We start from the raw sequence: 22494 nt of genomic DNA, 5'->3' as shown, positions 1-22494 counted from the left end.
TGAACCTTCTCTCCCATTGTAAGAGAGAAATGAAAACATGGACAGGGTGATGTGAGTCTTCGATGATAATACCTTACTTTTTGAGGTAATCCTATCCCTTCGATGGTGGGGAGATCAGGAACTTCGATGAACCAGGTAATGTTTATCACTCCTTCTAACCTCATTCGTGCCTGGGCATTCGAGTTGCTGAACAAGGCCACGATACAGCCTGTCAGTGTGGTGTCCATCCGACACCTGCAGACGGTCGATAGAATATTTGCAGACATACCAAATCCCCTCAATCGTCTGAGGAAGTAGAGACTTTGAAGAGTTTTCGTTGCAGCTGAACCGATGCGCTGGGCCTAGAACATATCTTCAGAGATATGTAAGCCCAGGGACGTGAAGTGTTGACTCTTGGATCCCAGCAACCTGGGCTTGCCTATCGACACATCTATAAAAAGCCACTCCATGTAAAATCAAACGTGTCCCGCGCATCTTCTTTAGTTTTTTTCCTTCGACTGTAAACCAATGGTCTCCACTTTGACAATTTCACCCTGGGAAAAGGGATATGACTGTCTTACCCATGTCCCTCATAATTTTGTACGCTTCCATCAGGTCTCCCCGTATTCTCCGACGTCCCAGATACAACAATCAAGTTTGTCCAACATCCCCTTATAAGTAATACCCTCTAATTGTGGTAGCATCCGGTAACCCTCTTCAGCGCCATCTCTGAGACCACCATGTCCTTCCTGAAATAGCCCAACTATTACACCACACAATGCTCCATATGAGACCGAACCAAAGTCCTGAAACTCAACGTGTTTTCCTGACTTATACTCAATGCACCGACCCATGCAGGCCAAACGCCCTCGTTACCACTACTGCTTGTACTTGTGTTGCCAATTTCAGGGGCTTAAGCTGTAGATTGGACCCCCGGATCCTTCTGTATATGCATGCTGTTCAGACTTGAAATGAATTGTACCAATAAAAGGCTGTTTATTCAAGTTGATAAACATTGATTCTGGACAACAAATCGTTCAACTAATTGACAGAGATCGTTTTCGACAGAGCAAAGGGCGACATACACGGTGCAGAATGTTGTTCTCAACATGATAACGCAGCAGTTCCAGAGACAATGTCGAATGTCCGCACTGAGGGATCGGTAAATAGAAACAACACCCTAACATGTGGAAGGATAGTTAAGAAGCCTGATAACAATGGGGTTTGGGTTTCAGTTTTGTTTATCATCACGTATGCGGAGATAGAGTAAACCCACCTTTGTTGCGCGCTAACCAGTCAGGAGAAAGACAATACATGATTACATTCGAGTCATTTACTGTGTATAGATACATGATAAGGGAATAACATTTAGTGCAAGGTCAACCCAGCAAAGTCCTATCAAGGAAAGTCCGAAAGTCACCAATGAGAAAGATAGCAATTCAGCAGTGCTATCTGATCCTGGTAGGATGAATCAGTTGCCTGATAACAGCTGCGAAGAAAAACCCGGTAGTTTCATTTCCACGAAGCAAGTGTAGAGCATGGGAGAAATGCGGAATGTATTCAGCCTCCTGAGGAAGTAAAGCATTTATGACTTTTGTGTGTAGCTAGAAACCTCTCAGCGTCGTTCTCACCTTCAATAGATTTGACACCATTCGTTGACAGTAACTTGAAACATAATAACCACTGTGAAAAATGCAATGCGATGCATTTCTAGTGACAACCAACACACTGTGCTGGCTGTAAATCCGTCCCTTTCCATGTCTATTTTCCTATGGACTATTAAGAAAAAAGAACGAAGCACTATGGCCCTGTTACAGGAAGTCAAGTAATTACACAGAACAGGGATGTGTTGTGTTTTTTACCCATATAGAGCCGTAGAGTGATACAGCATGGAAACAGGTGCCTCGGCCCAACTTACTCACTTCGGCCAATATCTCCCAGATACACTAGTCCAACCTGCCCGCGTTTAGCCCATATCCCTACAAGCCTGTCCTATCCACGTACCTGTCTAACGGTTTCATAAATATTGCGATTGTCCCTGTCTTAACTACCTCCTCTGACAGCTTGTTCCATACACCCATCATCATTTGTGTGAAAAGGTTATCCCTCAGATTCCTATGAAATCGTTTCTTCTTCACTTGAAACCTCTCAGATTCAGATTCAGATTCAATTTTAATTGAATGTATCTCCGCATTGAATGGTCCTCGATTCAACTAATCTGGGCAAGAGATTCAGCGCATCTACGGAATCTATTCTTCTCATGATTTTATACACCTCTATGAGATCAATTCTCATCCTCCTGCGCTCCAATGAAGTTTCACAGCCTTGTAAATCTTTTCTGTACCCTTTCCAGTTTGACAACATATTTCCTATAATATGGTGCCCAGAGCTGAACACAATACTCTAAATGCGGGCCCACCAACGTCTTATTCAACTGCGACATGACCTCCCAACTTCTACACTCAATACTCTGACTGCTGAAAGCCAATGTGCCAGAAGCACAAATATGAGGCGGTATTAATGTTATCATTTTCCACAACTCCCTCGCTAGTCAATCTGATAGTCAGACACATTTTGTTTGCCAGTCAGATCAATAAATCGTACAAGGGGATCAAATAAATGGGGGGGGGGGGGGGACAAAAGCGACGGGAGATGGAGAGCGGGTGTCGGCCGGGAGCTTGTTTTAGTTTTTTTCTACTGTAACATCGCAGAATAGCATTGAGCGACTGTTTGTAAATGATCCACTACAACATACATAGTGAAACATAGGTCTTTATTCCATTCAGAAATACAGAGCATTTAAACTGCACAGCCTGCCTCATGAAAATCAGCATGGCTTCTGCCAGCTGGCTGCCCTCGTTAGTGTAGTACCGTAATACCATGTAATGGGTGACATGCACATATGTGTAATGGAGTTTATAAATGGCATGGATTAATATAGGTTAATCTACATCCTTCCTCTTAAAAAAACAAAGCATACAAAGAGTGGTTAGTGGGGTATATCTTGTATAATATCAGCATAAGGTGTGTGCATTTTATTTTACTTGTACATGCTTGTACATTATGTGAACACATAAAACGAAGCGGGTCATGCACAGTTCAAGTATAGCCGGTGAACTTTCCAATCAGCGGGTTTGGCTCGCAGACACGACTTACTTGTGTATGGATGTACCCCTCGTGCGCCTCGTCTTTCTCTGAGGAAGCGGCCCCTCATCGGGTGGACACGGAGGAGTGGACACCAGCAGAGATGGGGGCACCGGGGAAGGCAATGATGGTGCTGTCATCGGTAGAGGAGTCGCTGGAGTGACGTTCTCGAAACGTGGGGGAAAACAGACCGGCTGGTCAGTGTATGTACGGGAAAGTGCCGGTTCATTAATCGGAAGGAGGTGTTGGCGGGTGCGTCGATAGATGCCGTTGACAATATGACCAGGTATGAACGTGGCTCCGCGGTTGCCCCCAGAAAGACCCCGAGGCGGTCATAGCCTTTGAGCGACTGTAAGCGCACAACCTGTTCCTTGTTGAGCGGTTGAAGCGGAGAGCTGGTTTTATCATAGTATTTTCTTTGTGTATCTCGGCGGTGTTGGAGCTGGGATTGGATCGCCGACGGTGCGCGAACTTGTGGTTCTAACAGTTGCTTGGCCATAGGCAGGGTGGAGCGGGTTCGCCGTGATGTGAGTCGATCGGCCGAAGATCCCAGGAGAGGGTCGCGGACAATGTCGAGTAGGTTGAGTAGGTGGAGATAGACATCGGCGCCGGCCCTGTGTGAACGTTCCATTAGTTGTTTCCCATTTATTACCGCGTGTTCGGCCAGGCCGTTGGACTGCCGTTACTCGGGGCTGCTGGTGGGTGGTCCCAGCGTGTTGCGAAATCCTTGAGGAGCTGACTGGAGAATCGAGTTCCATTGTCTGAGAGTAGCAGGAGGGGTGCTCCGTGGACAGAGAAGTGGCGAGTGAGTTTTTGAATGACCATGGCTGAGGTCGGGCTACTGAGCAGGTCGAATTCGAACCATCCTGAGTATGAATAACTAGATCCAGGTATTGTTTGCCGTGCCACTGAAATATTTCGGCCGCCACTGTGGACCAGGTTAAGTCCGGTGTGGGGTGCGGGAGAAGTGGTTGTTTAAGTTGGTGCGGAGTCAGGCTGTTGCAAATCGGGCAGGCAGTGACTTTCTCGCGAATGCAGTCAGCCATGCCAGGCCAGAAAAGCATACCTTTTGCATGTTGGAGCGTTATTTCTGCGGCGGGATGGCCCCCATGGACAATATCAAAGTACTATTTGTGAAGAGACATCGGGATAACTGCCTTATGTCCTTTCATTATAATCCCATCTTGAATGACCAGTTCACCGCGGACAGGGTAGAACGGGCGGATAGGGGACGGCAGTTGATGATGTTTGTCTGGCCAGCCGCCACGAATGACAGTGACAAGAGATTCTAGCGCTTCGACTGCAGCGGTTTGTGCCACTAGGATGTCGAATTCCGCGGATTGAAGGCAGGAGACCAACCTAACCGTATACCACTCAGACTCGTCATCTGACAGTGTGTTTCGCAGGTTGGGCAAGGAGCCTGTGAGAGGGTCAGGTAAGTACATTTCCCCAATTGATTTGTTTACATTACATCTGATCTTCATCTGAATATTCTTCATCAGATCCCAAGTCTTTTGATAAGTTTTGATAAGTCCATTGACAAGTTAGTTCAAGTTCAAGTGGAGGGTCAGGCAGAGGCTACATAAAAAAACATCTCATAGTCATTAAGTCTGCATGGACTTCAATTCATAAAATGTCAACCTCTTCTTAATACTAATGAGAATAACACTGTTACTACCATAGATAAATTAGTTCAAGTTCACATACATCAATTCATTTCTACATATACATCAGCCATTTCTGACCATTTCTCACTCCGATGGAAGTCTATAAATTGCAGTCAATATTCCTCCGTTCTCCCGTGGCCGGGGCCTGGAAACGGCCGCTACGGACGGCACTATGTACAGCCTCTTTGTGTTGCAGCACCTCAGCAGCGACTTTGCTTTCAATACTTTGTTCCACTTCTATCCACTTAGCTGCACATTCTTCAGACTTCTTAATGCTTTTCTCACAAAATTCAATTACCCTGCTGCAAGTTTCCACGACATGTACTCCACAGAACAACAAAGAACCTTCATCGGAATCTCCAGTAAAACAGGCATCAGTGAAGTACTCTCAGCCATGATGTGTGCTCCCTGCCTAGCTAGCCTGAAATAAAGCGCGTGATTGGCCAACTGGTGTCCGACTCAATGTTAAACGTGCTTTGATTGGACTAAAAACACCCGAATATTTTCCGGTTTTTCTCTAATTCAATAAAAATGTGCAAGGTTTGTTCTTGACGCGTTTTAGGGTGATTTATATAATATTTTAACACAACGTGAGAATTGCATGTAATTCTGTGAGTTGGGTCGCGAAACTGCACAAAAAAAGCTCATCTGCTCACAGCCTAATGCTGCCTGACCTGCTGAGTTATTCTAGAATTTTGTGTCTATCTTCTATGTCTATCTTTAATGTAAACCACCATATACAGTTCCTTCTTACACCTACAGAAATTATGCATTAATTGTCTAAAAGAAAGAAGGCTGCCAAAAAAAAGACATTTGTATGAAACACAAGTAGAAAAGGAAGCGTACAGGGCAAGAGCTGGACCAAATATTTATTTTGGCGTAATAGGATTAGGATTTTGCAGGTTGGTTCAAGAACCTGATAGTGGTAGACGGGAAGCTGTTCCAGAACATGTTGTTGTGAGTTCATGTTCCTCCTGTCCGATGGTAGTAGTGAGATGTGGGCATGCCCCGCATGGAGGGGAAGCTTCATAGTAAGTGCACAGTGTCAAAGTCATAGAGCTACACAGTTTGGGAACTGACCTACTGGCCCACCTTGTCCATGCCGGCCAAGTTGCATTTAGCGCCGGTCCTATTTGCCTGCATTAGAAACATATTCCCCCTTAACCCTTCCCATCGATTTTCTTGACCAAATGGCATTTGAACGTCGTGATTGCATTCGTGTCCATGCCATCCTCTGGCAGTGCACTCCAAATGTGGAATACCCTCTGAGTGAAAAAGTTGCCCCTCAGGTACTCCGTAACCACCTTCACTCTCTTCACCTGATACCATCTACTTTTAAATTCCGCCACGCTGGAGGAAAAAGACTGAGTATTTACTTTCCGCAAGACCCTCATGACTGTGCAACTAAACAAATTTTCCTGTCAACCTGCTATGTTACAATGAAAATGAGTCAAAAGTATTTAATTGTCATATGCTACCAGCAACTGAACATTAATTTTTTCTATCTTGCAGCAGCTTAACGGGCCCATAAACGCTCTACACACACATAAATATTCAAATAACTAAGAACCATAATACAAGAGCAAATATAACCAGAAGACGGGCAGTGTAACCAAAGACACGACAGACGGAGTTTTATTGTTGCTGAGGTTAGTGTCGTGCAGTGTTCAACGGGCTGACAATTGCTGGGAAGAAGAATTTCCTGAAACTGTTGGTCACGGTTTTCAAGCTCCTGAACCTTCTCTCCCATTGTAAGAGAGAAATGAAAACATGGACAGGGTGATGTGAGTCTTCGATGATAATACCTTACTTTTTGAGGTAATCCTATCCCTTCGATGGTGGGGAGATCAGGAACTTCGATGAACCAGGTAATGTTTATCACTCCTTCTAACCTCATTCGTGCCTGGGCATTCGAGTTGCTGAACAAGACCACGATACAGCCTGTCAGTGTGGTGTCCATCCGACACCTGCAGACGGTCGATAGAATATTTGCAGACATACCAAATCCCCTCAATCGTCTGAGGAAGTAGAGACTTTGAAGAGTTTTCGTTGCAGCTGAACCGATGCGCTGGGCCTAGAACATATCTTCAGAGATATGTAAGCCCAGGGACGTGAAGTGTTGACTCTTGGATCCCAGCAACCTGGGCTTGCCTATCGACACATCTATAAAAAGCCACTCCATGTAAAATCAAACGTGTCCCGCGCATCTTCTTTAGTTTTTTTCCTTCGACTGTAAACCAATGGTCTCCACTTTGACAATTTCACCCTGGGAAAAGGGATATGACTGTCTTACCCATGTCCCTCATAATTTTGTACGCTTCCATCAGGTCTCCCCGTATTCTCCGACGTCCCAGATACAACAATCAAGTTTGTCCAACATCCCCTTATAAGTAATACCCTCTAATTGTGGTAGCATCCGGTAAATCTCTTCAGCGCCATCTCTGAGACCACCATGTCCTTCCTGAAATAGCCCAACTATTACACCACACAATGCTCCATATGAGACCGAACCAAAGTCCTGAAACTCAACGTGTTTTCCTGACTTATACTCAATGCACCGACCCATGCAGGCCAAACGCCCTCGTTACCACTACTGCTTGTACTTGTGTTGCCAATTACAGGGGCTTAAGCTGTAGATTGGACCCCCGGATCCTTCTGTATATGCATGCTGTTCAGACTTGAAATGAATTGTACCAATAAAAGGCTGTTTATTCAAGTTGATAAACATTGATTCTGGACAACAAATCGTTCAACTAATTGACAGAGATCGTTTTCGACAGAGCAAAGGGCGACATACACGGTGCAGAATGTTGTTCTCAACATGATAACGCAGCAGTTCCAGAGACAATGTCGAATGTCCGCACTGAGGGATCGGTAAATAGAAACAACACCCTAACATGTGGAAGGATAGTTAAGAAGCCTGATAACAATGGGGTTTGGGTTTCAGTTTTGTTTATCATCACGTATGCGGAGATAGAGTAAACCCACCTTTGTTGCGCGCTAACCAGTCAGGAGAAAGACAATACATGATTACATTCGAGTCATTTACTGTGTATAGATACATGATAAGGGAATAACATTTAGTGCAAGGTCAACCCAGCAAAGTCCTATCAAGGAAAGTCCGAAAGTCACCAATGAGAAAGATAGCAATTCAGCAGTGCTATCTGATCCTGGTAGGATGAATCAGTTGCCTGATAACAGCTGCGAAGAAAAACCCGGTAGTTTCATTTCCACGAAGCAAGTGTAGAGCATGGGAGAAATGCGGAATGTATTCAGCCTCCTGAGGAAGTAAAGCATTTATGACTTTTGTGTGTAGCTAGAAACCTCTCAGCGTCGTTCTCACCTTCAATAGATTTGACACCATTCGTTGACAGTAACTTGAAACATAATAACCACTGTGAAAAATGCAATGCGATGCATTTCTAGTGACAACCAACACACTGTGCTGGCTGTAAATCCGTCCCTTTCCATGTCTATTTTCCTATGGACTATTAAGAAAAAAGAACGAAGCACTATGGCCCTGTTACAGGAAGTCAAGTAATTACACAGAACAGGGATGTGTTGTGTTTTTTACCCATATAGAGCCGTAGAGTGATACAGCATGGAAACAGGTGCCTCGGCCCAACTTACTCACTTCGGCCAATATCTCCCAGATACACTAGTCCAACCTGCCCGCGTTTAGCCCATATCCCTACAAGCCTGTCCTATCCACGTACCTGTCTAACGGTTTCATAAATATTGCGATTGTCCCTGTCTTAACTACCTCCTCTGACAGCTTGTTCCATACACCCATCATCATTTGTGTGAAAAGGTTATCCCTCAGATTCCTATGAAATCGTTTCTTCTTCACTTGAAACCTCTCAGATTCAGATTCAGATTCAATTTTAATTGAATGTATCTCCGCATTGAATGGTCCTCGATTCAACTAATCTGGGCAAGAGATTCAGCGCATCTACGGAATCTATTCTTCTCATGATTTTATACACCTCTATGAGATCAATTCTCATCCTCCTGCGCTCCAATGAAGTTTCACAGCCTTGCAAATCTTCTCTGTACCCTTTCCAGTTTGACAACATATTTCCTATAATATGGTGCCCAGAGCTGAACACAATACTCTAAATGCGGGCCCACCAACGTCTTATTCAACTGCGACATGACCTCCCAACTTCTACACTCAATACTCTGACTGCTGAAAGCCAATGTGCCAGAAGCACAAATATGAGGCGGTATTAATGTTATCATTTTCCACAACTCCCTCGCTAGTCAATCTGATAGTCAGACACATTTTGTTTGCCAGTCAGATCAATAAATCGTACAAGGGGATCAAATAAATGGGGGGGGGGGGGGGACTACAGCGACGGGAGATGGAGAGCAGGTGTCGGCCTGGAGCTTGTTTTAGTTTTCTTCTACTGTAACATCGCAGAATAGCATTGAGCGACTGTTTGTAAATGATCCACTACAACATACATAGTGAAACATAGGTCTTTATTCCATTCAGAAATACAGAGCATTTAAACTGCACAGCCTGCCTCATGAAAATCAGCATGGCTTCTGCCAGCTGGCTGCCCTCGTTAGTGTAGTACCGTAATACCATGTAATGGGTGACATGCACATATGTGTAATGGAGTTTATAAATGGCATGGATTAATATAGGTTAATCTACATCCTTCCTCTTAAAAAAACAAAGCATACAAAGAGTGGTTAGTGGGGTATATCTTGTATAATATCAGCATAAGGTGTGTGCATTTTATTTTACTTGTACATGCTTGTACATTATGTGAACACATAAAACGAAGCGGGTCATGCACAGTTCAAGTATAGCCGGTGAACTTTCCAATCAGCGGGTTTGGCTCGCAGACACGACTTACTTGTGTATGGATGTACCCCTCGTGCGCCTCGTCTTTCTCTGAGGAAGCGGCCCCTCATCGGGTGGACACGGAGGAGTGGACACCAGCAGAGATGGGGGCACCGGGGAAGGCAATGATGGTGCTGTCATCGGTAGAGGAGTCGCTGGAGTGACGTTCTCGAAACGTGGGGGAAAACAGACCGGCTGGTCAGTGTATGTACGGGAAAGTGCCGGTTCATTAATCGGAAGGAGGTGTTGGCGGGTGCGTCGATAGATGCCGTTGACAATATGACCAGGTATGAACGTGGCTCCGCGGTTGCCCCCAGAAAGACCCCGAGGCGGTCATAGCCTTTGAGCGACTGTAAGCGCACAACCTGTTCCTTGTTGAGCGGTTGAAGCGGAGAGCTGGTTTTATCATAGTATTTTCTTTGTGTATCTCGGCGGTGTTGGAGCTGGGATTGGATCGCCGACGGTGCGCGAACTTGTGGTTCTAACAGTTGCTTGGCCATAGGCAGGGTGGAGCGGGTTCGCCGTGATGTGAGTCGATCGGCCGAAGATCCCAGGAGAGGGTCGCGGACAATGTCGAGTAGGTTGAGTAGGTGGAGATAGACATCGGCGCCGGCCCTGTGTGAACGTTCCATTAGTTGTTTCCCATTTATTACCGCGTGTTCGGCCAGGCCGTTGGACTGCCGTTACTCGGGGCTGCTGGTGGGTGGTCCCAGCGTGTTGCGAAATCCTTGAGGAGCTGACTGGAGAATCGAGTTCCATTGTCTGAGAGTAGCAGGAGGGGTGCTCCGTGGACAGAGAAGTGGCGAGTGAGTTTTTGAATGACCATGGCTGAGGTCGGGCTACTGAGCAGGTCGAATTCGAACCATCCTGAGTATGAATAACTAGATCCAGGTATTGTTTGCCGTGCCACTGAAATATTTCGGCCGCCACTGTGGACCAGGTTAAGTCCGGTGTGGGGTGCGGGAGAAGTGGTTGTTTAAGTTGGTGCGGAGTCAGGCTGTTGCAAATCGGGCAGGCAGTGACTTTCTCGCGAATGCAGTCAGCCATGCCAGGCCAGAAAAGCATACCTTTTGCATGTTGGAGCGTTATTTCTGCGGCGGGATGGCCCCCATGGACAATATCAAAGTACTATTTGTGAAGAGACATCGGGATAACTGCCTTATGTCCTTTCATTATAATCCCATCTTGAATGACCAGTTCACCGCGGACAGGGTAGAACGGGCGGATAGGGGACGGCAGTTGATGATGTTTGTCTGGCCAGCCGCCACGAATGACAGTGACAAGAGATTCTAGCGCTTCGACTGCAGCGGTTTGTGCCACTAGGATGTCGAATTCCGCGGATTGAAGGCAGGAGACCAACCTAACCGTATACCACTCAGACTCGTCATCTGACAGTGTGTTTCGCAGGTTGGGCAAGGAGCCTGTGAGAGGGTCAGGTAAGTACATGTCCTTACCGCGTTTGTAGGTTAGTTTGCTGTCATACCCCCGTAGCTCCATCATCATGCGTTGTAAACGCTTTGGTGCCGTGTGGATTGGTTTGTTGAGGATACTGACCAGGGGTTGGTGGTCGGTTTCAACCATGATCGGGCTGCCAAAGATGAAGTCCTTGAATTTCTTGCAGGCAAAAGTTACCGCGAGTATCTCCATCTCGATTTGAGCGTAGCGCTGTTCAGTGTCGGTTGTGGTACGGGAGGCATTGGTGACCAGTCTGGGACCTTCGTGTCGTCTTGTAGGCAGGCGGCACAAAGTCCATACTGGGAGGCATCACAGGTTAGGGTGACAGGTAGCCCGACATCGAAGTATGTGACGGTTAGGGCACAAGACATTAGTTGTTTGAGGGTTTTAAATGCCCTCTGTTTGTGTTGGTGCCAGGATCAGTGCGTGTCCTTGTGGGTCAGTTGTCCTAGCGGGGCTGACGGCTCGCTGAGATTTCGGATGAATTTTCCCAGGTAGGTTACCATGCCTGGAAATCGCTGTAAAACTGTCCGTTGGGTGTTGGCATTTCATTGATGGCAATTGATTTAGAAGGGTCTGGCCTGAGGCCGTTGTTGGTGAATACGTGGCCAACGTAGGTCACTTCGTCGACTCAAAGCCTGCACTTGAGGGGGTAGAGTTTGAGGTTTACCTCCCTGGCAAGATCCAGGGAGGTAAATCCAGGACGCGTTTCAGGTTTGAGTCATGTTCTTGGACGTTCCGCCCGGTGATCAGGATGTCGTCCACGATTATGTCGCATGGATAGCCAGTAACGAGTTGGTCCATAGTACGTTGGATGGCCTCACTGGCCGAATTGATGCAAAATGGCATTCGTAAGAATCGGTAGCGTCCGAAAGGTGTCGCGAATGTGGTTAGCATGGAGGATGCATGGTCTAGCGGCAGAGAAGATTGTGGCTTTACCCAGGGTGGCTACGACCTCTTCCACCGTCCGCATTGGTTCGTGTGGTCGTTTGATGGCAGTGTTTAATTCTTTGCGGTTGATGCAAATCCTTATTTCGACTATGTTTTTCTTAGTTGCTGCGACCATGGTGGAGACCCAGGAGGAGGGGTCGTTGACAGGGGCTATCACGCCCAGCGTTTCCATTCTGTCTAGTTCAGTTTTGACGCCGTCCTTCATTGCGTGCGCTATTCGGTGTCGAGAGCGAACGACTGGTGTGACCTCTGGGTCGGATACAATAATGTATTCTGTGGAAAGCCTGCCCAGCTGGTTGTCAAAAAGGTCTTTGTATTGTGCGCGTGGTTGTTGGGTGGGACTTTGAGAGGTGGACATTTGGTACACAGTTTTGCGAAGGTGACTAGGCCCATATTATGGCATGCATCGATGACCAGGAGGAGGAGCACTTCCCCTCTAACAATGAAAAAAATCCAGATTGTAAACTTGGGACGCAAGGTGGCATTGTATTGTGACTTTACCAACTGGTTGCGCCTCCCCCACCCCCCACCCCCCACCAAATGGATGTAACTTGGAGTTTGTTTTCATGATGGTTTCATTGTTGTGAATACTTTGGAAGTCCGATAAGGAGAGTACTTTGCACCGTGCGCCAGTATCTATCTTTGCAGCAACTTTGGTATTGTTGATACTAAACATTATTATGGGATCATTGTGTTTGCACAGTGGGCCAGTTAAAGAATGTATGTTATGGCTGTCTTCTTGCAGGTGTTGCAGTTTTGGCTCTGCTGGTGCCAAAATTTCAGTCAGTGCCTCATGGGAAAGTGTGGGCTCGAGCGGGTAGAGAGATTGTCGTGGCTGGACCCTCCAATTAATCGTAAACCTGTACGGCTTTGGAGTGTGGCAGGAAATCGAAAATCCTCTGCAGTTGTATAGGGCTCTGGTGAGACCACATCTGGAGAATTGCGTACAGTTTTGGTCTCCTAATTTGAGGAAGGACATCCTTGTGATTGGGGCAGTGCAACGTATCTTCACGAGACTGATCCCTGGGATGGCGGTACTGTCATATGAGGAAAGATTGAAAAGACTAGGCTTGTGTTCACTGAAGTTTAGAAGGATGAGGGGAAAACATATAGAAATATATACACTTATAAAAGGACTGGACAAGCTAGATGCAGGAAAAATGTTCCCAATTTTGAGCGAGTCCTGAACCAGGGCCACAGTCTTAGAATAAAGGGGAGGTAATTAAAGACTGAGGTGAGAAAAACCGTTTTCACCCAGAGAGTTGCGAACTTGTGGAATTCCCTGCCAGAGAGGGCAGTGGAGGCCAAGTCACTGGATGGATTTAAGAGAGAGTTAGATAGAGCTCTAGGGGCTAATGGAGTCAAGGGATATGGGGAGAAGGCAGGCACGGGTTATTGATAGGGGACGATCAGCCATGATCACAATGAATGGCGGTGCTGGCTCGAAGGGCCGAACGGCCTCCTCCTGCACCTCTTTTCTATGTTTCTATGTTTCTATGTAAATGATCCACTACAACATACATTGTTAAACATAGGCCTTAATTCCATTCAGAAATACAGAGCATTTAAAATGCACAGCCATGGTATTGAAGCTCAGAATACACTCTGCCACCTGGCTGTCCTGTTAGTGTAGTACCGTAATACCATGTAATAGGTGGCATGCATATATGTGTAGTGGAGATTATAAATGGCATGGATTAATAAAGATTAATTTACAGTGATTGTGAAATAATATTTGCAGATAGGATATATTAGAGAAATGACAACTGCTGCTCAACATATTAATTTAGTCCATGTTCGGGGGGCAGTTGAAGAGGGTAGTGAAGTATCCTGTAACCACCGGGTGGCACCCGCAATGGCCGCCTCGCCAATTAGATACCATATGATATGGTATCTAAGCTGATGAATTGAATAAACTGTCACAAGCCTCATCGGACCCATCTACAAAGATGACCTCCACAAACTCCGGGAGAGCATGTGGTAGTTACAAAAAAATAGAAAATGGGGGCAGGAGTAAGCCATTCGGCCCATCGAGCCAGCACCGCCATTCAATGTAATCATGGCTGATCATCCAGAATCAGTACCCCGTTCCTGCTTTCTCCCCATATCCCTTGATTCCCTTTGCCCTAAGAACTCTCTCTAACTCGCTCTTGAATACATCCAGTGAATTGGCCTCCACTGCCCGCTGTGGCAGAGAATTCCACAGATTCACAACTCTCTGACCTCTCAGTCCTAAATGGCTTACCCTTATTCTTGAACAGTGACGCCGGGTTCTGGACTCCCTGAACCAGCCCAACCAAGCTCAGTCGACCCATTCTTTAATAAAAGTTGAAATTGCACTCAACAATAAAGCTGTTGAAGGAAGCCAACCAGAGATGGAGATGGAGAGAGGGTCGATGATGTTTCAGAACATTTCCCCACTGCTGGAAAACTGCTGCTCCTAATTTGTGTCCAATAGTGTGATCTAATATTGTAAAACTCATGTTCTCGGAGCAAAATTTGGCCAACATTGCAATATTATATTTCTGAACCAAATAGCTTTGTCCCAAAGGTAATTCCTCGCAACTGTCGTCATATATTTCCACTGTTTCGAAATCGCTATTTTTAACTGTGTCGCAATCCAAAAATCTCCGCGGAGATTTCAGAGGGCATAAAACCTGTGGGTAATAATAATAATAATAATAAATTTTATTTAATGGGCGCCTTTCACACATCTCAAGGACACCTTACATAGGTTAATAGAAATAAAAACATATAATCAGAATAAAATAAGTAATAAAGACATCACAGAGACACAAATTAAAAACAGAATTCATTCCAAAAACAGAAAATCAAAAACACAGTGTGAAGAGGGAGCAGCGGCAACCAAATCGTGCCAGCGTCCACTCTCTCTTCACGGCAGCCATCTTGGACACAGACTTACAGGATTACATTAGACTAAAAAATCATCCCCCCACAATGGATACCACTGTGAGGGAAGGCACAATGTCCAGTCCCCATCCCCAGTTCACCCCAAAGTCAGGCCTATTGAGGCCACCGCAATTGCCTCTACGGAGGCCCGATGTTCCTGGCCGTTCTCACCGGGTGGTCTTGCCCCGGCGTCGGGAGAGTCCTCTCGGCGGCTGGGCTACCTGGAACGGCCGCTTCCTAGCTTGAGACCGCGGCTTCCGGAGCCGACAAGGCCGCGCCGGTTTGGAGCTCCTAGGCTCCCGATGTTAAAGCCGGCGCCGCCTCTCCGCTCCGCAGACCCGCAGCCCGGGGATGTTGCTCTCGCCGGTCCGGCTCACCAGAGCTCCAGCGCGTCGCTCCAGCGCGGCGACCCAGGCAAGGCATCGCCCGCTCCGCGATAGCGCTCCAACACTGTGCCGCCACCGAGGCCAAGCTGCTGGGCGGTGCCCGCCAGGAAACGGCGCTCCAAGCCCGCTGGTAGGCCACGAGGACGGGTCAGCGGGCAGCCCGGAGAAAAAGCTGCCTCACCGACCAGGTAGGGACCTAGAAATAAAGTTGAGACCTACCCCCCACATTAAAAGGTCCATATCCCCTACAAACGAAAAACAGGACTCACTAAAAACTATTAAAAAAAAACGAATTAAAACGGACAGCTGCTGGCTAGCAGCCGTTCACCAACATGGCTCCTCCTCCTGACATCATGACATCATGAGGGAATGACATCAACGTTTCATTTGGAGTGATTGGCCTGCAGCACAAACGGGCCATTTGTTCCATTTGGAGAATGCTGGAGACGTATCTAGTGTACAGAAAATTCTGTATCTGGTCGTTGCCGCCACTGGAGTTCCAGATAGGTGCAGAGCTCAAGTCAAGTTGGATAATTCTGTGTGTGGATTTATAACACGGGCAAACTAATAGGATAGCAATCCTCGTTATTTCTTCTGAAAGAGTACGCCAATAAATCTTATTTATTGTGGTGTCTAATTTATTATGGTGTCTAATGAAGTTTATGCAAGGAAATAAATAGCTTAAAGGAGGAAAACATGATAGGGCTAGAGTGAATAATGAGACCGAAAGCAGACAAAATACCCAGGGATTAACAGTTTGCATTCAAGCGTACTTGAATAGGTTTCCATTCAAATGACGGATGCACTGCTTGTCGTGGCAGTTCAATGGGTTAACGAATCATTTCTGCAGATTGAGGAACGCTGACAGGAACGCCCTTGTGACCAGGCAACGCGGTCAAGCAAATGTATGCGAGTTGAATGGGCATCATTATGAGTTGTGCAGCGTATGATGGATTTATCAAGCTCACAACTTTAGCGGGGACACAAAAGGAGAGACGACAATATATTTAAATCGCCAAATCAATGAAAGCAGTTAAGAGGACATTTTAGCAGTTAATTGCACGTTGCTTCATTGTGAAAAAAGACTTGGACAGCACAAGTCAGGGGATTCACCATTATTACACCTGTCGTCTTTCGGCTACCCGTGGAGTGTTCTATACAGAGTTGGACCCTTGGTTAACTTGGATAAAACTTGACTATGATGCAGGAAAGGTGGCACACACTGTTTTCTGGGATAGCAAAACTACTAAATAAGGGGGGAGTGGTCCTACATTCACTGGAGCTTATAAGAATGGAGTTACAATGACAATTAAGTAAAACGAACATCGTAACAGATGGTCTGATAAGGATTTTCCCCTGTGTGTTCAGTGTACAGAACCAAGGACACATTCTCAAGATGACGTATTCAGGCTGACTGAAAGTGTTTTATAGAGGAATTGGCCGATCTGATATATGCCAATGTCAGATGGTTGCCGAAATATATCTAAAAACAATGGTGTGCAAGACGTTGGTCAGACGACATTCAGAGAGTTGTGTTCAGTTTGGGCATCGTAGTATTGAGCGATATTATCAAGCTGGAAAATGTACAGAAAAGCTTTACGAGGGGGTTGCCAGGACTACAAGATCTGTGCGATTGGGAGAGGTTGAGTAGGTTGGGACTCTTCCCTGGAGCGCACGAGCGCGAGAGGTGAATTTATAGAGGTGTATAATATCATGAAATAGATCGGGTAGATGCACAGAGTCTCTTGCCCAGAGTGGGTGAATCGTGGACCAGAGCACACAGGTTTACGGTGAAGGGGAAAAGAGTTAATAGGAATCTGAGGAGTAACTTTCTGCACAAAGGGTGGTGCTGGATGTGAGGATTAAGCTGCCGGGCAGGGGAAGGGGGGGGGGGGGGGAGTTAAGGAGGGGGACTAGAGGGAGAGACGCTTTGAGGAAACAGTATAGATGCACATGGGTGGGAGTAGGAGGAGAGGTGCGGGGGAGGGGGAGGGGTGGGGAAGGAGGGGAGGAGGGAGATGGGGTGGGGGAGGGAGGGGGAAGAGTGTGGAGGGAGGGGAGAGGGGTGGGGGGAGAGAGGGGTGATAGTGCGGAGGGAGAGTGGAAGGGGGAGGGGTAGGGGCAGTCCATCTGTTCCCCATTCCCTATCACCCCCAATCCTCTTTCTCTATTCCCACACACGTGATGACGCGCTTCGACACAGGCTGCGGGGTTGGGGGGGGCGGCTAGGGCTGGGGCTGGTGCTGTTGTAAATGGATCCATTCCTATTGGACATCTGTGAGCATTGGGCATTGTGACATCACACGATTGTACGTTCACCAACATTCTATGGGTGAGAGCTGTTTTTTAAAAACATTTTTTGTGGTGGAGAAGGATGTTATTAAAAATGTGTACATAAACACGACAAAATTTAATCAGGAGTGGATATGTGGATGTAAAATTGAAATCTCTACAGAAATAGAAAAAATCTTGGCGTTTCTGCGTGTGGTGTTGGCGTAGCAACGAATCAAAGGCTGACAACCATAACCACAGCCAGGCAGAAACACACACACACACACACACACACACACACACACAGCCACATAGTTTTAATATATAGATATATATATAGATATATATTATAAACAGCGGATCATAGATTCCTGTAATCAATCAAACCTGGTTAATGGAGTGGTGTACGAATAAGACTGAAACGCAGGGGAATCCGACACCCCCTAGCGTGACAAGTTCTTCCCAACACCCATTAGGCTATCAATCCCTACAAAACAACAAATAACTATGGGCTATGTTAGCTGCACTCGGATTCTGGCTTTTAGACACTATTTATGGGGTTATTCATTATTTTTTAATTTTAACTGAGTATTGTCTTTTCAGGTTTATTCTGCGACTCCAAGTAACCATTTTGTCGTGCCACTGTATGTACATATGACAATAGACAATAGGTGCAGGAGTAGGCCATTCGGCCCTTCGAGCCAGCACCGCCGTTTAATGTGATCATAGCTGATCATCTACAACCAGTACCCCATTCCTGCCTTCTCTCCACATCCCTTAACTCCACTCTCACTAAGAGCTTTATCTAACTCTCTCTAGAAAACATCCAGCGAACCAGCCTCCACCGCCCTCTGAGGACGAGAATTCCAGGCACAAACAAATCTCTTTGTGAAAATGATTTTCCGCATTCTCGTTCTAAATGGCTTACGACTTATTCTGAATAGAATAGAATAGAATGGAGAATAGGTGCAGGAATAGGCCATTTGGCCCTTCGAGCCAGCACCGCCATTCAATGTGATCATGGCTGATCATCCCCAATCAAAATCCCGTCCCTGCCTTCACCCCATATCCCCTGACTCCGCTATTTTTTGAGAGCCCTATCAAGTTCTCTCTTGAAAGCATCCAGAGAACTGGCCTCCACCGCCCTCTGAGACAACGAATTCCACACTCACCATTCTCTGTGAGAAAAAGTGTTTCCTCGTCTGTTCTAAATGGCTTACTCCTTATTCTTATACTTTGGCCCCTGTGTCTGGATTCCTCCAACACTGGGAACGTGTGTTCTGTCTCTAGCGTGTCCAAACCCTTAATAATCTTATATGTTTCAATAAGATCTCCTCTCATCGTTCTAAATTCCAGAGTATTCAAGCCCAGCCGCTCGCATCAATCAACATATGACAGTCCCGCCATCCCTGAAATCAACCTTGTGAAACTACGCCACATTCCCTCAATAGCAAGAATAGACAATAGACAATAGGTGCAGCAGGCCATACGGCCACTCGAGCCAGCACCGCCATTCAATGTGATCAAGTTTGGAGACCAAAACTGCACACAATACTCCAGGTGCGGTCTCACTGGTGCCCCGTACAACTGCAGAAGGACCTATTTGCTCACTTGCTCAAATCCTTTTATTATGAAAGCCAACTTCATTCGCTTTCGCATTCTTCACCGCCTGCTGTACCTGTATGCTTACTTTCAGTGACTGATGAACAAGGACCCCAGATCATGTTGTACTTCCTCTTTTCCCAATTTGACACCATTTAGATAATAATCTAACTTCCTGTTTTCGCCATCAAAGTGTATAACCTCATATTTATCCACATTAAACTGCATCTGCCATGCATCTGCACACTCACCCAACCTGTCCATTCGCCCTGCATCCTCATACCATCCTCCTCACAGTTCACAATGCCTTCCAGCTTTGTGTAATCTGCAAATTTCCTAATGTTACTTTTAATCCCTTCATCCAAATAATCAAAATATACTGTAAACAGCTGCGGTCCCAGCACCTAGCCTTGCGGTAACCCACTGCCTGTTATTCTGAAAGGGACCCGTTAATTCCTACCCTTTGTTTCCTGTCTGCCAACCACTTTTCTATCCATGTCAGCACCCTACCACCAATACAGTGTGCTCTAATTTTGCCCAGTATTCTCCTATGTGGGACCTTATCAAATGCTTATGACAATTAAATACTCTTGACTCGACTCTCTGGAAAAGAATGGAAGGGTACGGACCAAAACGGGTAAATCCTATTGGCGTAGAAGACGTCACTGTCGCCATGGACATGCTGGGCCATGAGGGCCCGTATCTGTGGTGAACGTTTCCATATTTATTTATTTGAATCTAATGTCGGGGGGCTGTTTGTTCCGAGATGTGCGAGGAAATTACGAAGCATCCAAAGCTTTAAAACTGGTGCTGATAAGGGAGGGAGCGATGATGTTAAGAGCCATTTATTGAAATCCGGTCCTGGGCCGTAAGGAACTGATGGCGAGGCAGTGAGACACGCTATCGGAGGGAGAACTCCCTTCATCGGAGACTTTAAACCGGGCAGTGAAGTTTCTGTGCCAGTGATCTTAAGTGTCTGCATACTGACGATTACAAGGCCATTTGAAGATACTGGATCAGTCAAAGTCAAAGTCAAAGTAGCCTTTATTGTCATTCAGACCTTGCGGTCTGAACGAAATTTTGTTGCCTTGCAGTCCTACATATAGTACCAAAATGACAAAAACACACAATAAACACAAATTAACATCCACCACAATGAGCTCACCAGGCACCTCCTCATTGTGATGGAAGTCAAAAGTCTTAAGTATTTGTCTCATCCCTTCTTGTTCTCCATCTGCGCCGAGGCGATCCAGGCTTCAGATGTTGTGACCCCGCCGGGTTATGGTAAGTAATGTCAGTCCCGCTGCTGAATCCGAGCTCCGCGAACGGGCCGGTTCAGCTCCGCGGCCCAGTGTGGTCGAAGCTGCGGAAGCTGCCGCCCTCCAGTCCAGCGGACGTAGCTGTTGTTGCGCAAGCTCTGGAGAACAGGTCCGCAACCTGTGACCTGCGAGCTCCCGACACTGGGCCCGCGGTCGGGTCGGGTGGCCGCTGTTGCCGGAACACTGCCCGATCTCCGAGGCCAGGTCGCCGCTGCCGCTGCCGCTGCCCCAGCTCCGAGGCCAGGTCGCCGCTACCGCTGCCCCAGCACCGAGGCCGGGTGGCCGCTGCCGCTGCCCCATCACCGAGGCCAGGTCGCCGCTGCCGCTGCCCCAGCTCCGAGGCCAGGTCGCCGCTGCTGCTGCCCCAGCTCCGAGGCCAGGTCACCGCTGCTGCTGCCCCAGCTCCGAGGCCAGGTCGCCGCTACCGCTGCACCAGCTCCGAGGCCAGGTCGCCGCTGCCGCTGCCCCAGCTCCGAGGCCAGGTCGCCGCTGCCGCTTCCCCATCACCGAGGCCAGGTCACCGCTGCTGCTGCCCCAGCTCCGAGGCCAGGTCGCCGCTGCCGCTGCCCCAGCTCCGAGACCAGGTCGCCGCTGCCGCTGCCCCAACTCCGAGGCCAGGTCGCCGCTGCCGCTGCCCCATCACCGAGGCCAGGTCGCCGCTGCCGCTGCCCCAGCTCCGAGGCCAGGTCGCCGCTGCCGCAGCCCCAGCGCCGAGGCCGGGTGGCCGCTGCCGCTGCCGCTGCCCCAGCTCCGAGGCCAGGTCGCCGCTGCCGCTGCCCCAGCTCCGAGGTCAGGTCGCCGCTGCCGCTGCCCCAGCTCCGAGGCCAGGTCGCCGCTGCCGTTGCCCCAGCACCGAGGCCGGGTGGCGGCTGCCGCTGCCGCTTCCCCAGCTCCGAGGCCGGGTGGCCGCTGCTGTCGGAACACCGCATTCCGGAGTCGGACCGCTGCCGCTGGAACGCTGCCCCAGCTCCGCGGCCGCCAGCTCCGCCATTAGGCCTCGGCGGAGACGGATACGGGGGATACGACAAGAAACCTCGCATCCCCCCCCCAAAGGAAGAGACCAAAAACATGTTTCTCCCCCCACCCACACACATACACAACCTAACAAACCAAAGACCAACCAAAACAGGACAAAAGTACAACAACAAAAAAGAAAAAAACAGACGGACTGCAGGCATCTTGGTGCAGTGTGTATCAGTGTGGATCAAATCAATTATATCAAATGCATGCGGATCCTTACATTGAAATCAAAAGAGGTTAAAAATAGTCGAATTTATGCAGGCACTACAGGGCAGCTGGTAAATCATACTTATGGGTGCTGGCGATAGCGCGCTGGGAAGGAATCACCAGATATAGAAGGGGTCCGTGGTGAACGTGCCAGACAGATATTTGAAAGCCGGGGTGCTGAGAGAGATGACAGCAATTATTGTGTGTAGGATGGAACTGCAGATGCTGGCTTACACCGAAGAGAGACACAAAATGCTGGAGTAACTATGGAGCGTCAGGCAGCATCTCTGGAGAAAAGGAATAGGCGACGTTTCGGATCGAGACCGTTCTTCAGACTGATGTCCATGGATGTGGGTAACTAGAGGTATTAAAAGTTACGGGACAAAGCAGAGATTACTCTGATGACCAAAGAGCCCACAATGGTCCATTGTTGGCTGAGGAAGAGGTGAAAACGAAGGGATAAGAACAGTGAAACTATCAAAACGACTGGGGTGGGGGAGGGACGGAGGGAGAGAGAGGGAATGCAAGGGTTACCTGAAATTAGAGACATCAACTATCATACTTGCTGTGTTCTTAGGAATTACTTTAGATTTATTTAAGATGTTTCATTATTAGAGCAGGGGTTCCCAACGTTTTTCGTCCCGTTTACCCCTGTCAACATTTCGTAAGTAAACTTACCCTCACCCTGATTTGTTCAATAATTGAGTTTACACTTCTACCACAATAAA

The sequence above is a fragment of the Amblyraja radiata genome, chromosome 37 (assembly GCF_010909765.2).
Source record: "Amblyraja radiata isolate CabotCenter1 chromosome 37, sAmbRad1.1.pri, whole genome shotgun sequence".
In the NCBI taxonomy this organism is placed as follows: Eukaryota; Metazoa; Chordata; class Chondrichthyes; order Rajiformes; family Rajidae; genus Amblyraja; species Amblyraja radiata.
Note: the sequence above shows the minus strand (reverse complement) of the source record.